The sequence below is a fragment of the Lynx rufus genome, unplaced genomic scaffold, assembly GCF_022079265.1.
Source record: "Lynx rufus isolate CCGP_SWC_20201006 ecotype Redwood Valley unplaced genomic scaffold, mLynRuf1.p SCAF_6, whole genome shotgun sequence".
In the NCBI taxonomy this organism is placed as follows: Eukaryota; Metazoa; Chordata; class Mammalia; order Carnivora; family Felidae; genus Lynx; species Lynx rufus.
The window spans coordinates 21,121,535-21,136,273 of NW_025814878.1; the positions used below are offsets into that span (position 1 = coordinate 21,121,535).

Consider the following 14,739-nt stretch of genomic DNA (forward strand, 5'->3'; position numbering starts at 1 on the left):
GCGGTGGGCAAGGGGGAGAGAGGTAATAATGACTTTGGGGAAACAACCAAGGGCCAGATCACATAGGAAGGACCTGACCGGCCGTGGTGAGAACTTTGGATTTGTTGTTCTTGGGGAAGATGGGGAGGCACTGGAGGAACTGAGGTGGTAAGTAGGGTGGTCTGATTTACTATTTGATGCAATCTGGCTACTATATGGAGGCAAGACTGCGGGGAGTTGAAAATGGAAGTAGAATGGTCAGTCAGTAGGCTATTGCAGTAATCCTGGCAAGATATAGCTGATGTGGGCTGGGACCAGGGTGGCAGCGGAGAAGATTCTAGGCTTATGTTGAAAGTGGATCCTATAGAATTTGCTGAAGTTGGGAGAAAAAGAAGAGTCAGGGATAATTTCGTTTATTGTCTTTCCAGCTTGATCCCTCTAGAATCCCATTTCAAAAATTATTTGACCCCGTGAGAAATTACCCTCTTCACAGCCTCAGTTATCTTTCCCCATCTTAGATGACAGGACCCACAATTATATTCACTTCTTTGTGCATACTTGGAACTCTGATGGTCCCTCTCTCCTGTCACTTTCCTGAAGACATCCCAATCCCATTTGTTTTTTTTTTGTTGTTGTTGTTGTTGTTTTGTTTTTTTTTCCTGTTTTTACTTTTATTTGCATGTATTTCATGCAGAGTTTACTCCCGGGCCATAAGTTTTTGTTTCTTCAGTTTCTTCTGGGATATCTTTTTTCTTCTGTGCAGGCTCCTCTTCTGGTTTAGGAACAATCTGCTCTTTTTCAGTAAGGATCATCTCAATGTGGCAGGGAGAGCTCATGTATGGGTTAATCCGACCATGAGCCCTGTAAGTTCTACACCACATTTTGGGGGCTTTGTTCACCTGGATGTGCTCAATGACCAGAGAATCTACATCTAAACCCTTACGTTCAGCATTACTCTCTGCATTTTTAAGCACGTGCAGTAAAAATTCAGCACTCTTTTTGGGCCACCGACCCTGTGTCCAGCCCCACTGTTTGGCCTTGGGCACACCTACCAGCTCCACCATTGTAGTGTTGGAATGGCACACATTGCTTCTGCAAAGTGACGTCTTTCAGATACTTGGTGGCTTTTCGGATATGCATACCCTTGATGGCCTGGGCAGTTTCCCGTGTGTTCTTAAAGTGAACGCGAAGATTTGAGCCTCTTGATTTGCATGATTTTGTCGGGTTTTCCGGGTCAAGGGAATAGTGAACCATTTTCAGAGATCACCTCAGGCCGCTTACGGGAAGAGCCCAATCCCATTTGAATCCCGCTCTACCTCTGCTCTGCGCTTAAAGCCTGGCTCACTAAACAAGGCTAGAGGAAAACACCAGGTTTTACTGGCTGCTTGTGCTATAAATGCCTAACCTCGGACCTAAAGTGCCAGCAGTCCTAACATATGAGCTCATCAGTTCACTCTCCCACTGCCCAAATTATATTTCTCAAATCTCCAAACACCATGTTTTCTGTTTTACTCTCAGATACCATCTGTGATATCTACTGCGCTGTGGGGTGAAGGGGGGGTGGGGGGAGCAGTCCGAAGGCATATCCTTTCACAACCAAACCTATTGAACGGCTTGCATCTATGCCTATACCTACTCACCCTTTCCTGCCATTGCAATGAGTGCACAGTCCTTGCTTCTTTTCTGCCCTGTTTGCACCCAGGTGCTTAGATTAGGGCATGGCATGCAGTCAACACTCAGTATTTTTTCAGTGGAACGATTAAGGCCAACTTCTCAAGAACTTCATCCCTGCAATTTGCCCCTTTCTCTTTGCCCTAATCCATTCTCTCTCTTTATTGCATAAGAACTCTTCATTATATGAACAAACTACCTTGTCTTTCATCTTGAAGAAGCCCTCCTTTGACCTTTCACCCCCCTCCAAATTCTGCCATATCTTCCAGGTCTTCTTTAGAATAGAACTCCTCCAAAGAACTGTCTAGATTTGCGGTCAACACTGCCTTTTCCACAATCTCCTCTGAACCCCCTCCAAATAAACTTTTATCCCTAGCACGCTACTGAAATCAGTCTTGTTAAGTCTGTTCATCACGTCTATCTTGCCCAAATCTAATAGTTAGTTTTCAGCCCCCCTCCGATTCAGCCTCTCAGTAGTGTTTGACATAGTTTACTGTCCTTCTTCAAGTACTTTCTATACTTGGCTTCCATGAGACCACACATTCCTGGTTTTCCTCCTCCCTCACTAGCCAGTGCTTCTCAGTCATGGTTGGATGCTATTCCATATATCTAAACATTGGTTTGACTCTGCTCCTCTGAAGCAGGCTTAATCCTTGGGTGATCCCACTGAGACCCATGGCCTTAAATTCCAGACACTGAAGTTTCCTAAATTTCTATCACCAGTCCAGACCCATGCATTTAGCTGCTTACTGTCCATCTTATGGGCATCTCAAACCTAATCCAAATCCCAAAATGTTCATTCTCACATCCCTACCTATTCCTCTCATAGTTTTCCCCACCTCGGTAAACCGTATAACTCCGTTCTACCAGATGCTGAAGCCAAAAATGTTGGGCACATTCTTGCTGCTTTTATTCTCTTTACACCTTCAGTAAATACTATAGATTTATCAATTATAGAGCCCCTACTAAAATCCCATATCCGATGTTATGCGATGATGAAGTCCAGGGCATGTTTCTGAGACTGGGTCATTGGGGCACGTTGGAGGTGAGGTCGTGAAAGACTGATGAGGGATGGATCCGCTCTGTGGATACTCAGTTCACCAAGAATGTTAACAGGAGTAGTGGTGGAAGGAGGCTGAGGTGGGATGACAGGGGAGCCATGGTAAGTGATGGAGTTAGGTTTTATTGCATAGCTAATAGGAAATCACTAACATATTTTTTTTAATGTTTATTTATTGTGAGGGGGAATGGGAGAGAGAGAGAGAGAAAGGGAGAAAGAAAGGGAGAATACCAACCAGGCTCCATGTTTGAACCCGATGCAGAGCTCAATCCCACGAATCATGAGATCACAACCTGAGCAGAAGTGAAGAGTTGAACGCTGAATCGGATGAGCCACCCTGGTGCCCTATGGAAGTCACTAACATTTTTAAGCAGACGACTTTATGATTAGGAACAAAAGTTGTATGTACCATCTTGTGTTAGATGGAAGATGTTGAGATAATGTTGAAACTGATTTTCTAATTTATATAATATATCAAACCTGACTCTAGAACTTCTAGAGAGGGAGTATTTTAACAGACTGATTTCTGATTTGAAAAAATAGAGAAATTTTGTCAAAAATTCACACCAGGTTGACAAAATCAATGGTAACTGTGTGAGGTAATAGATGTGTTTACTAGTCTTATTGTGGCAATCATTTAGCAGTATATACATGTAACAAATTATCACATTATACGCCTTAAACTTACACAATGTTTTATGTTGATTATATCTCGATAAAACTGGGTGGAAAAATTAAGCTCATTTAAAAGAAAAAATTGAACCAAATTACAAAAAGCATCAAGTTCAGATGGTTTCATAGAGAGGGTTCCACTAAAGCTTTTAAAGAGTAAGTAGGTAGGGAAAGGGGGACAAAGGAGAGGGAGGCAAACCATAAGAGACTCTTACTTTTAGAAAACAAACTGAGGGTTGCTGGAAGGGAGATGGGCAGGAGATGGGCTAAATGGGTGATGGGTATTAAGGAGGGCACTTGTGACCAGCACTGGGTGTTATATATAAGTGATGAATCACTAAATTCTACTCCTGAAACCGAGATTATACTATATGTTAACGAACTAGAATTTAAATAAAAACTTGAAACAAAAGGAAAAGAAAATAGAAAGAGTAAGTAAATCCAATGCTTGAAACTTTCTCAGAGCAAAAAAAAAAAGAAGGATATGGTGTGATTTTTTTTTTTAAACGAATTAGATTTACCCTGAGATCAAACCTAACAAAGACCACACAAAGTGGAAAATCAGCTGGCCAGTCCCACTCATGAATATTATCATTAGAAGTCACAGTAGAATGTTAGGAAACATAATTTAACAACTCGTTACAAGACAGATGTTTAAAAATGAACCTGGATTTATCCCAATAGGAATGCAAGGATTTTCAGTATCAGTTAATCTAATCACATGTTAATATATTAATAGATTTGAAGAGAACGATCGGATCAAAACCATAGATAGTGACAAGGTATTTGAAACAATTCAACATCCATTCTTGATAAGAAACACTCCATAATATAGAAACAAGTAGATACTCATACCTTAAAATGTATCTGCCTTGTCACCAAAGCCAACATGCTATTCCATGGGCCATTCTTCTTAGAATGAGACGTAAGACAGGACATTCACTTGTCACTATTATTATATTGTATGGGAAGAACTGGCCAAAACAATTCGAAAAGTTGTAGGGTAAGAGGCTCAGAAATAAGGGAAGACTGAGATTAAATTATCATTCTTTGTACATGATATGTTTGTATACTTGGTGACTCCAGGAAAATAAAAATTTGAAACTGCTATCAACAGTAAACTTCAATGACATAGAAAGGTATGATGTTGATGTATGGAAACCAATACTTTTCATATCTACAAAAGCAAATTACAAGATATAATAGGAAAAATCTATTTAAAGTTGTAATGGCAGACGGGGTGCCTGGATGGCTCAGTCGATTGAGTATCTGACCCTGGATTTCAGCTCAGGTCACGATCCCAGGGTGGTGGGATCCAGCCCCATGTCAGCTCCACACTGAGTGCGGGGCCTGCTTGGGATTCTCTCTGTCTCTCCCTCTGCCTCTCTCTCCTGCTCTTGCGCACTGGCTCTCTCTCTCTCTCTTATGCTCTTAGATGAGACGACTCCATATCAGAAAGCTGTCATTTCTGCCCAAGTTAATTTATAGAATTAACACAACACCAATAAGATGTTGAGTGGTTTAGTTTCGTTTTAGTTTAAGAGGGATTTGGGGGATGGACAGAGAAAGGGAAGGACCAGAGAGGATCTAAGGGTCATAGCTGGGAAAGCTGTAACCTAGAGGAGCAATGAGGAAGGAGAACTACTCGCCTCACCAGGTACTAAAAAGAGTCAGGAATTGCTCAGTGTGGAATCTGAATGTACAGGCCAGCAGGACAGAATATTAAACATAGACTATAGAGACCAGAAGTCTACCTAAATCTTCATGGGATTTAGTACGTGATCAAGTTGACATTTGAAATCAGGTGGGAGTTCAGTAACTATAAAAGGGGCTCCAAGCCAGCAGTTTATGGTCTCCGTGTTAAGGCCAAGACCCTTAAGTGCAATGCATGCTCTTAAAAGTCATTTTAACAGTTGGGGTTATTTTAGATACAGAGTATGTAGAGGTCAAATTTGAGGGAAAATGCTGGGGAAAGCCTTTACTTTGTATTTTCTAGGTAAGTGGTAGGAGTTGGGGTATGGTGAGGAGAGCAGTGGACTACACAGAAGTTAACAAACGCTTAGACTACAAATGCTCTGACCTGGAAAGAGGTACACAGAATGAAAAGCATCTGATTTGCATTCAGCAATAGGAAGCATCTATTATGTGCTTAGGATAGAAGCACGCTCCTAAAAGGAGAGCTGCTGATAAGGTAAAAGACATACATTAGAAGAACCTAGGGGACATCTGTTCTGGGTGTTTATTCTAGAGAATTGTTCTAGAATAATTATCCTAATGCCAAACATGTTTACGAAGCAAGACTCCTGTTTATGGTATGAGGAATGGTATTTTGCTAATTATCTCCACGTGTATCTTTCAAAGTGTAGCAAGAAAAATAACTATTTCCAATGATACATGTTATATATAAACTTGCATGAGAGAAATGCTGTCTGCAAAGGGCTTTAGAAATCTCACAGAACACCTTTTTTTTCCAACCGTGAAATCAGAGAATAAGTCAGTGCTTTAGTATTATGCTAGTCGCAGCCTTTTGTGTGTGTGTGTGTGTGTGTGTGTGTGTGTGTGTGTGTGTTCTTTCGGTTTTCAGTGTGTACCAGGTACTACCAAACAGGTTTTTCAGGTATTCGCAGGAAGTTCAGTTATGGGTGCCAAAATATTTCCAGTGAGTTGATAGGGCATCTCCCCAACTGCCATTGTTGGAGGTTATGTTTGATGATATGTTCACTGAATCAGGGAAACATTCATAGAGGCCCCATTGTCTCAGCAGAAAGGATGTCAGTTATGAGTTGCTCAATCTCTTATATAAAATTAACTCCCAAACACGTAAATTAGACTGGGATTATGGCAATAAAAGGTTGGCTTTTATGGTACTGATGTAACCTGAAATTTTCTATTTCCTGTTATTCTTTGAACTAGCATCTCAGGTTCTGTTTTAGTCCTCATTGATGAGAGATACTTCAATTGAAGGAGGACTTTGAAAAGACAAAAGGGATAGTAGACTTGCTCTGTAATTGCACATATCGGAGGCTTATATAACATGATGCTTGAGATCGCCGGTTTGGGGCAGCCTGTCCACCTGTTGAAGCTGAGTGGTTTTGGGTAAATTGCTTCTCTCCATGAGCTTCGGTTTCCTCGCTGTAAAGAGTTAGAAGCCCCATGTTCTGGTTTGCTCAGGACAGTCCTGTGTTACAGCTGCTGTCCTGCGTAATTATTAATAGCACCCCCTTTCACTTTCAGAGGAGTTCTGGTTTTGATCATAAGTTACACAGCCACCTTACCTTCCTTGGGGAGGGATGTGGTGAGGTTGAAAGGAATTAATGTTTATGCAAGTCTTCACTTGGTGCCTGGCACATAGAATATGCTCAAATAATGGCTAGTTCAGTATTGCTAAACTGCTTGAGTTTTCAAACCAGACTACAAAGAAAAGGACTCCACGGACAATGAAATTTGGCCACTCTCCCACTCCCCCTAAGTCTTTTATTATAGACTTTCCGCAAAGAATTTCCTGCCTGAAGCAACAAATTTGAGAGGTTTCAGCAACTACTGACAAACTTCCCATTGTTGTGTCTTTGTTGGTTATCTCTAAATAGAACTACTAGAGGTCATACTAGCACTAACTTTACTTTAGAACACTTGCCAGACTTTTTCAAGTTATATCTCATTTCCCACAGGAACTCCAATGGAAGAAGTATTTTAATAATCATTACTATCATTTTTCTTAAGTTTATTTCTTTATTTTGACAGAGAACAGAGCACATGAGCAGGGGATGGGCAGAGAGAGAGAGGGAGGGAGAGAGAGAGAGAATCCCCAAGCAGGCTTTGTGTGCAGTCAGCACAGAGCCCGATGTGGGGCTCAAACTCACAGACTGTGAGATCGTGACCTGAGCTGAAGTCAAGAGCCGACGCTTAACTGACTGAGCCACCCAGGCGCCCCTCATTGCTATCATTTTGATGATCTGGAAACCAAGACTCAGAATTATGAAATCGCTTTCCCAAGACCACATGGCTAAAATGCATCAGGGAGGACGCGGATGTAGGGCCTCTGCTTTATACTCCATTTCTCTTCCTTGCACCGTGTTGGTGAAACAAAAGGGGGAGATTACTACACTCCCCAAATGCCTTCTTATTATGCCTGTTGTTGGCATTTTTCATTCCACTGTTGACTTGTCTGCTATTCATTCATTCACTCATACCATTGTTTCAAAAACCACTTAAGTACCACTTCGTCTCAGTATACAGACATACTGCCTGGCCTAGGATGGTTTATGGTCTAGAAACCATGGCCTAGATGACTCTAGTGCAGTCATTTGTATTGGGTCTCTGTGAGTAATTCCAGGGCACAGTGGAAACCCAGAGGAGTCTATGCTAGCTCCTTGTGTTCAGTGCTTCCCAGTTTGGGACACCTTGGTTACTTTGTATCTTGCAAGCAGGAATGGGAAGCCTGGGGACTGTCACTTTTCCAGACCTTTATGCATTCAAACCAGTAAATCGTTCCAGTGTCTCTTGTTGCAAACACCCCATTAAACTGGAATAAGGCTCCATTCATATCTGCCTTCCCCTTTACATGGGGACACAGCATTCCTGTCTTGTTGCTATCCGTATACCTCTGTATCTCCCAACATGTGGAAAAGTTCAGGAGCCAGAGACTAGGCTCCGTGCTATATGTGAATCTATTTAATACTTATTGCAACCATGCAAAGTAGCTTGGATTGTACCCATAACACAGATGAGGAAACTGCATTTTGGAGAGACTATATCGCTTGCGTAAGATCACATAGTTTTAAAATACTGAAACTGAAATCTCGGTTTTAAAACAGTGTTTTTGAGATGTAATTTACATAAAATACACATATTTAAATTATACAATTTAGTAAGTTTTGATATATGTGTACACACGTGAGCCCATCACCACAATCATGGTAGTGAACACCTTCGGCACCCTCGAAAGTGAAGCAGTCTTTTACATTAGTAAACGAGTGAATAAATAAATACGTATTGGAATGGAATGTATACCCAGTAAAATGAATGAATTGTTGGCTCACACAGAAACATGGATGTGTCTTAGAAACATAAGTAAATAACACAACACCGAGAATGAACCATTTTTATAAAAGTCAGTAAACATGTAAGTTACATATATTGGTACATATATAACAAAAAGTAAGGGATAATTAACACACAATTCAGGACAGTGGTTATCTTGGGGAAAGCGGGGAGGAGCACTGAGGTAGATGCAGTTATTGGTAATAGTTTATATAAGTCACGGGTTGGGTGGTAAGTTCTGAAATACTCATTATGTTATATATTTTGTATATATCATTTATTAAAATGAAAAGATTATAAGTAAGAAGTACTATATCAGTTGAAACTGATTTAAGGTCTTAAGTATTTTCCATTCTTTTAAGGAAAAGATCCTTAATATGCAGTCCACAATATTAGTTTCAGTCCACAATATTTTAATCCAACATGTAATAAGGACAAAGGGGCTGGCTTTGTGGTAAAAGGACTAATATGCTGATGGGGAGAGAAAGAACAGTTGAAGCTATTTAATATTGTGGATATAGACACCACCATCTGGCCATCAGGGAGCCGCTAGATGGGCCAAGAACTGTGCTTCCGTATGGATCCATTTCCGCTGCCCCTGCTTTTTTTGTTGTTGTTGAGCCTGGGGTTGGCGGGGAGGGGTTAGGAGAGAACAGAAATAAGTCAGGATCTTTTGTGTCTAAGTATATTGAAAGTAGAAGAAGCACATATAGGCAAAAAAGGCTGCGGAAGTTTCGACACCTTATGAAGCCATCTATGATCTGGAAAACCAAGAGTCAACCCAAGACAGATTTCCTTCTGGGAAACAAAACAAAACAAAACAAACAAAAAAAAACCCAACATCAAAGACAGAGTCAATGTCCTGCAAAAAGGAGTGGCGTGTATGTTAGTATTCTTTTAACTAATGCTCTACATAAGGGCGCCTGGGTGGCTCAATCGGTTAAACATCTGACTTTGGCTCAGGTCATGATCTCACAGTTCATGAGTTCAAGCCCTGTGGCTCAGAGTCTGGAACCTGCTTTGGATTCTGTGTCTCCCTCTCTGTCTGCCCCTGCCCTGCTTATGCTTTGTCTATCTTTCAAAAATAAATAAACATTAAAAAATTTAAAAAATAATAATAATACTCTATATAGCTTCATCTGTTCTACATTCATTTTCATGTAATAATTGCTAAATGAATGCTAAATTTAGCTCTGATTATAATTACATTTTTTAATTGCTAGGAGCATAGCAGATTAAAAAGGAAAAAGCCTGGGCTAATCTGTGATTCACATTTAAGCTCACTTTTTGATAACTTGGCCACCTGCCCAAGAGACCATGTTTCAGGCTCCACTGTCCATCTGGTGGGAGCTTGTCTGGCTTCCAGACAGGACCCAGGAGTCTCTGAAATGCAGGTCTGAAGCATCCCAAATCTACACAACAACTGCTGGCGTGGCCAGTGATTTCCCTTTCTAAATTAAGTAATCTGGCACAAGGAATTGTCGTTTCTCCTTTCATTTGTGACTCTTCATTCCTTCTGGGATCAGGGTATGGGGTATCAGGGAACGTTACTGATCAACGGACAGGTTTAAAAATTGCATTTAAGGTCCGAAAGCAAGGCAACTTTACACTCCATGTTTGAAAAAAGTAATTCACTCTGTATTGAGGCAGTCCATTAATATGAAGCATGGTGAAGCTATTTGAGTTGTTCTGTTCTCAACAGAGGGAGTTGAGTTGCTCAAAACCTATAGCTTGTAAATGACAAGAGCCAGGATGCTGGTACTTAGTGTTTTACTCCAGGGTTTAGTGCTTCTTCCACTGCACCACACTGCGGTGGCTTTTCTAGATTTTTAAAAGGTTTGTTCTTGAAGAAGAGATATAAATGGAGGTTTTATCTTTAGATCAGACAACCTAGTAACTTATTGCAAATATTGCCAAGTTGTTATTTTAACACTGTTAAACAGCAGAGACTCTGGGGTCAAGTCCGGGTTCTAATCCCAGTTGTCCACTTGTGAACGTCCCAAAAGTAAAATTACTTTGTTCTATTTCCTTATTTATAAAATGAAGCTAATGCTATAAATATTAAATGAGGTGCCAATTTCTATAAAGTCTATAACCCAGAGCAAGGCATGTAGCAGCCAGTAAATAAATGGTGACCCTTTTTTAGCTAAAATCCTGAAATAGTTCTCTATGAAATTCTGATTTAAAGCTTCCTGGAACTTACTTTCTCATGGGAGAGAAAACAAGGTAAATATCTAAAATATATGTATACTATTGATATGTACTAAAGAGAAAAAGCAGTGAAGGGAGATATAAAATATTAGGGAGGAGTTGAAATTTGAGGTATGCTCAACAGGTAAGACCTCAACAAGAAGGAGACTCTTGAATAAACACATGAAGAAAAAGATGGTGTGGATGTCTAAGGGAAGAGCATGTCAGGCAACGGGAGCAGCAAGTGCAAAGGCCCTGAGGCAGAAGCGTGCATGATATGTACAAGAGACTACACGGAAAGGATGGAGTGGCTAGAGTGAAATAAGGGACTGAATAGTAGGAGATGAGGTCAGAGGGAGTGGTGAGCCCTTTGCAGATCATGTAGGGTCTTGTCGGTCATGGTAAGGATGTTGGGGGGTTTGAACAGAGGAGCAACACGATCTGACTTAAATTTTAAAAGGATGCCTCACGCCTCTGTGTTGAGACGTAGACTTGGAGCGGGAGGGTGGGCACAATAGGCAGAAATGTGGAGGCCAGGTAAGAGGCTAACATAATCCAGAGGATTACAGTGTTCATCTTTTTTTTTTTTATTTAATTTTTTTTTTTTCAACGTTTATTTATTTTTGGGACAGAGAGAGACAGAGCATGAACGGGGGAGGGGCAGAGAGAGAGGGAGACACAGAATCGGAAACAGGCTCCAGGCTCTGAGCCATCAGCCCAGAGCCCGACGCGGGGCTCGAACTCCCGGACCGCGAGATCGTGACCTGGCTGAAGTCGGACGCTTAACCGACTGCGCCACCCAGGCGCCCCTACAGTGTCCATCTTAATGGAGTAATCATGATGTGTTCGGCTGTTGAGATGCAGGAGGTGGTTCCCTGCGCCCCTGCTGGATTTATAAATCCTAGGAAGGATAGGAGTGCGATCGTTCTGGAAGTCAAACCGTCCTGGTTTTTATCTTTCCTTAGTTGTAGCACTGTGTAATAGTCACATTTGCATAGAACTTTATTCTCTGCCATGCTTGGGAAATTGTCTCACAAATGAAGAGAGCCCTTTATAACAGATTACCTTTGAAAGTTGTCGTACTGGAGCTCTCCCTGGCGGTCATCCCACGGCAACCAGGCTAAACTCAAGTACTTTCTCTTTGTGATAGTTATCGATTCTGACGCCGTCAGTCAGCTAAAAGAAAAGTAGGTTACTAGGGCTGTTGGGCACCACTGAGATGCACACAGACTGTGGAACGGTGCTTCACCATCTCCCTTGGCAGGTGTCACATGGAAAAGGGAACCCTCCCTGCAGGATGTCACCGTGCTATTTATTCTTCATCAAGCTGTAGCTTTACTTTTCTGTTAAACTGGTTTCGTTAGGATTTGCTTCCTGTAGGCTCGACAGTGTGTGCTGTATTTCAAGATTACCTGAGAAATTATTTCTGTGTGTGTATCAGAAAATTGGAGTAACCTTCTAATTGGCAACGTTGAGATTCAGTCATCGACATGAGACCTTTATGCGAACTGTCATGAAATTCTCATATACAGTTAGTTTTAATTTACTTGTGTGTGTGCCTGGGGGGCAGGGGGAATCTGCATCTTAAGGGTAGAGAATATGTATTATAAGTCATATGTAACCAGCGTGGTACAAGTGCAAAAAGGCTGGAAATTATTTATATCACTGTGGCTTCGCTGCCACTGCTGACTCAAACATTCCCTTGTTTATCTTTCAAGGATAGGTAGGAGTTGGAACCATTGATAGGTGTTGTAACCATTTAAGCAGAATTGGATCAAATGTGAAATGGATATGGTGTGATCTAATATCATAATCCGATGTAATTTAATATCATTATCAGATGTCGGTAACATATGCTCATTATAAATCGAGTATATTTATTTGTCAGTTTAATTACAAACGTCTTTTCACAATTTAACTTAGGTGGAGAAGAAACTACCGTATCATTTTACATTTTTACGTATTGAGAATATAAAGTCAAAAATAGAGATGTTTCATTATGATTTATTTTATATTATCTATTTCCACAACACCTTTATTATTGGTAGTCTTTTTGCAATAAAAGAAAAAATCATGAACTTGTCAATTCATGATTTTGCTTTCTTTCTTTTTTTTACTAAGATATTTTTTCTTTTTTAAAGTAACCTCTACACCCAACTTGGTGCTCAAACTCACAACCCACAATCAAGAGTCCTTTGTTCTTCGACTGAGCCAGCCGGGTGCCCCCATGATTTTGCTTTCCTAAAGTCACTTTTATAGGACCATCACCTTTATTTCCATGATGTTTAACAGCCATAGATATTTTCAGAGATTTTATCTCATTAGGTCTTTTTTTTAATAATTTTTTTTAACATTTATTCATTTTTGAGAGAGAGAGAGAGAGAGAGAGAGAGAGAGAGACAGAGTGTGAGCAGGGGAGGAGCAGGGAGAGGGGGTGACACAGAATCTGAAGCAGGATCCAGGCTCTGAGCTGTCAGCACGGAGCCCAACATGGGGCTCGAACTCATGGACCACGAGATCATGACCTAAGTTGAAGTTGGAGGCCTAACCAACTGAGTCACCCAGGCAGCCCTTATCTCATTAGGTCTTGAGAATGGCTCTTTGTGGGACTCAGGAGGGAAACATATAGCCCCACTTTTCAGCAAAGGAAGGGTTCAAGAAGAGCCTAAAAGTCACGAGACTGTCAGGTATAAAGTGAATAGACTCAGGTCTTTGGATTCTTAGTTTAGGCCCTATCCCCCAATACCAAACTATTTTATTTTATTTTATTTTATTTTTTTTATTTTTCTTAATGTTTATTATTTATTTATTTATTTATTTATTTTAATATATGAAATTTATCGTCAAATTGGTTTCCATACAACACCCAGTGCTCATCCCAAAAGGTGCCCTCCTCAATACCCATCACCCACCCTCTCCTCCCTCCCACCCCCATCAACCCTCAGTTTGTTCTCAGTTTTTAACAGTTTCTTATGCTTTGGCTCTCTCCCACTCTAACCTCTTTTTTTTTTTTTTTTTTTTTTCCTTCCCCTTCCCCATGGGTTCCTGTTTCTCAGGATCCTAACTATTTTAATTGGCTCTTCTGTAGTCCTTGTGAAATTTGTGCAGGGCTGGTAGTTGTAGAATAAAAACAGATATTTTACAGTAAGATGATTCAATAGTAATAAACAGTGATTACAGTGTTCTTTTAAGTGGTTGAAATTTCTAACAGATGTATTTCTTCTGTAAATTTCTTACCTGTATGCTTTTAGAAACTTGCATTAAATCCAGCAAGGTATCAATGCCTGCTTCTTAAAGATAGATAAATCCTCACAAACATAATATTGAACGAAAAAAGAAAGTCACAAAAGAGAACGTCAGGATTCCCTTTAGGTCACACATAGGCAGACAAAGCTATGGTGGGGTGTTAGAAGTCAGAGAGTAGTTACCCTTGCTTAGGGGTGTGTGGTTTGGGGAGGGGAGTGTTGAGCTGACTTGGGTGCTGGTTACACAGGTATTCCCTTGGGAAGGTTCATTGACTTTTTATTCTGAAGTAAAACTCTTTTAAATGCCTTATTTTCAGAGGTGGTAGTTAGTTTAAATGCTTTCAACTCGAAGACCAGTTCTTAGACATTTATTGTGTATTATAAACTGCCGTTTCTCAACAAAAGCCAATCACCCTTTTTTGTCATCGTTGTTGTTTGTGAGCCCATTGTGTTTGAGTTCTTGGAGCTTCCTTGTCAAAGAGCCAACTGTCGTGCGGCCATGGTACCGTCCGTGGTAAAATGCTTCCCCAAACAGCGTTCTTGCTTCCGCTTTTTAAGATGTTATGGGAAGAAAGGTATTGCAGAAGGGCTCCCCAGTTAGGATGTTAATCTGTATTGAAACAGACACTGCCAGAAATGTTTTCATGGAATTCTGATAAGGCTCAGAGCAGAGCTTCAGTCAGCTTCTTAGAATTTAACAATTTCACACCAATTGTTTTCATATAAATGGTTTCAGAAGAGCACACAATAGCTCTATGATTCCAGAAATGTTCCTTGAGGTCAGCGCCTGAAGGAAATGAGGTTGAGGCTAGAAATGACTTTGAGCAAACAAAATTTTAATAAAAATGGAAACCGATGGCCACAGCCATGATGCTTCTCCGG

The 14,739-nt window shown here is 40.7% G+C and overlaps 1 protein-coding gene and 1 pseudogene across 5 annotated transcripts in view; one reads left to right on the forward strand and one right to left on the reverse strand.

Moving 5' to 3' along the window:
• NHSL1 (NHS like 1) overlaps window positions 1-14,739 on the forward strand; it is a 107,044-nt gene that overhangs the window by 69,299 nt on the left and 23,006 nt on the right. The gene's annotated exons all lie outside the window — the stretch shown is intronic.
• LOC124528174 (60S ribosomal protein L17-like) lies at window positions 677-1,233 on the reverse strand (annotated as a pseudogene).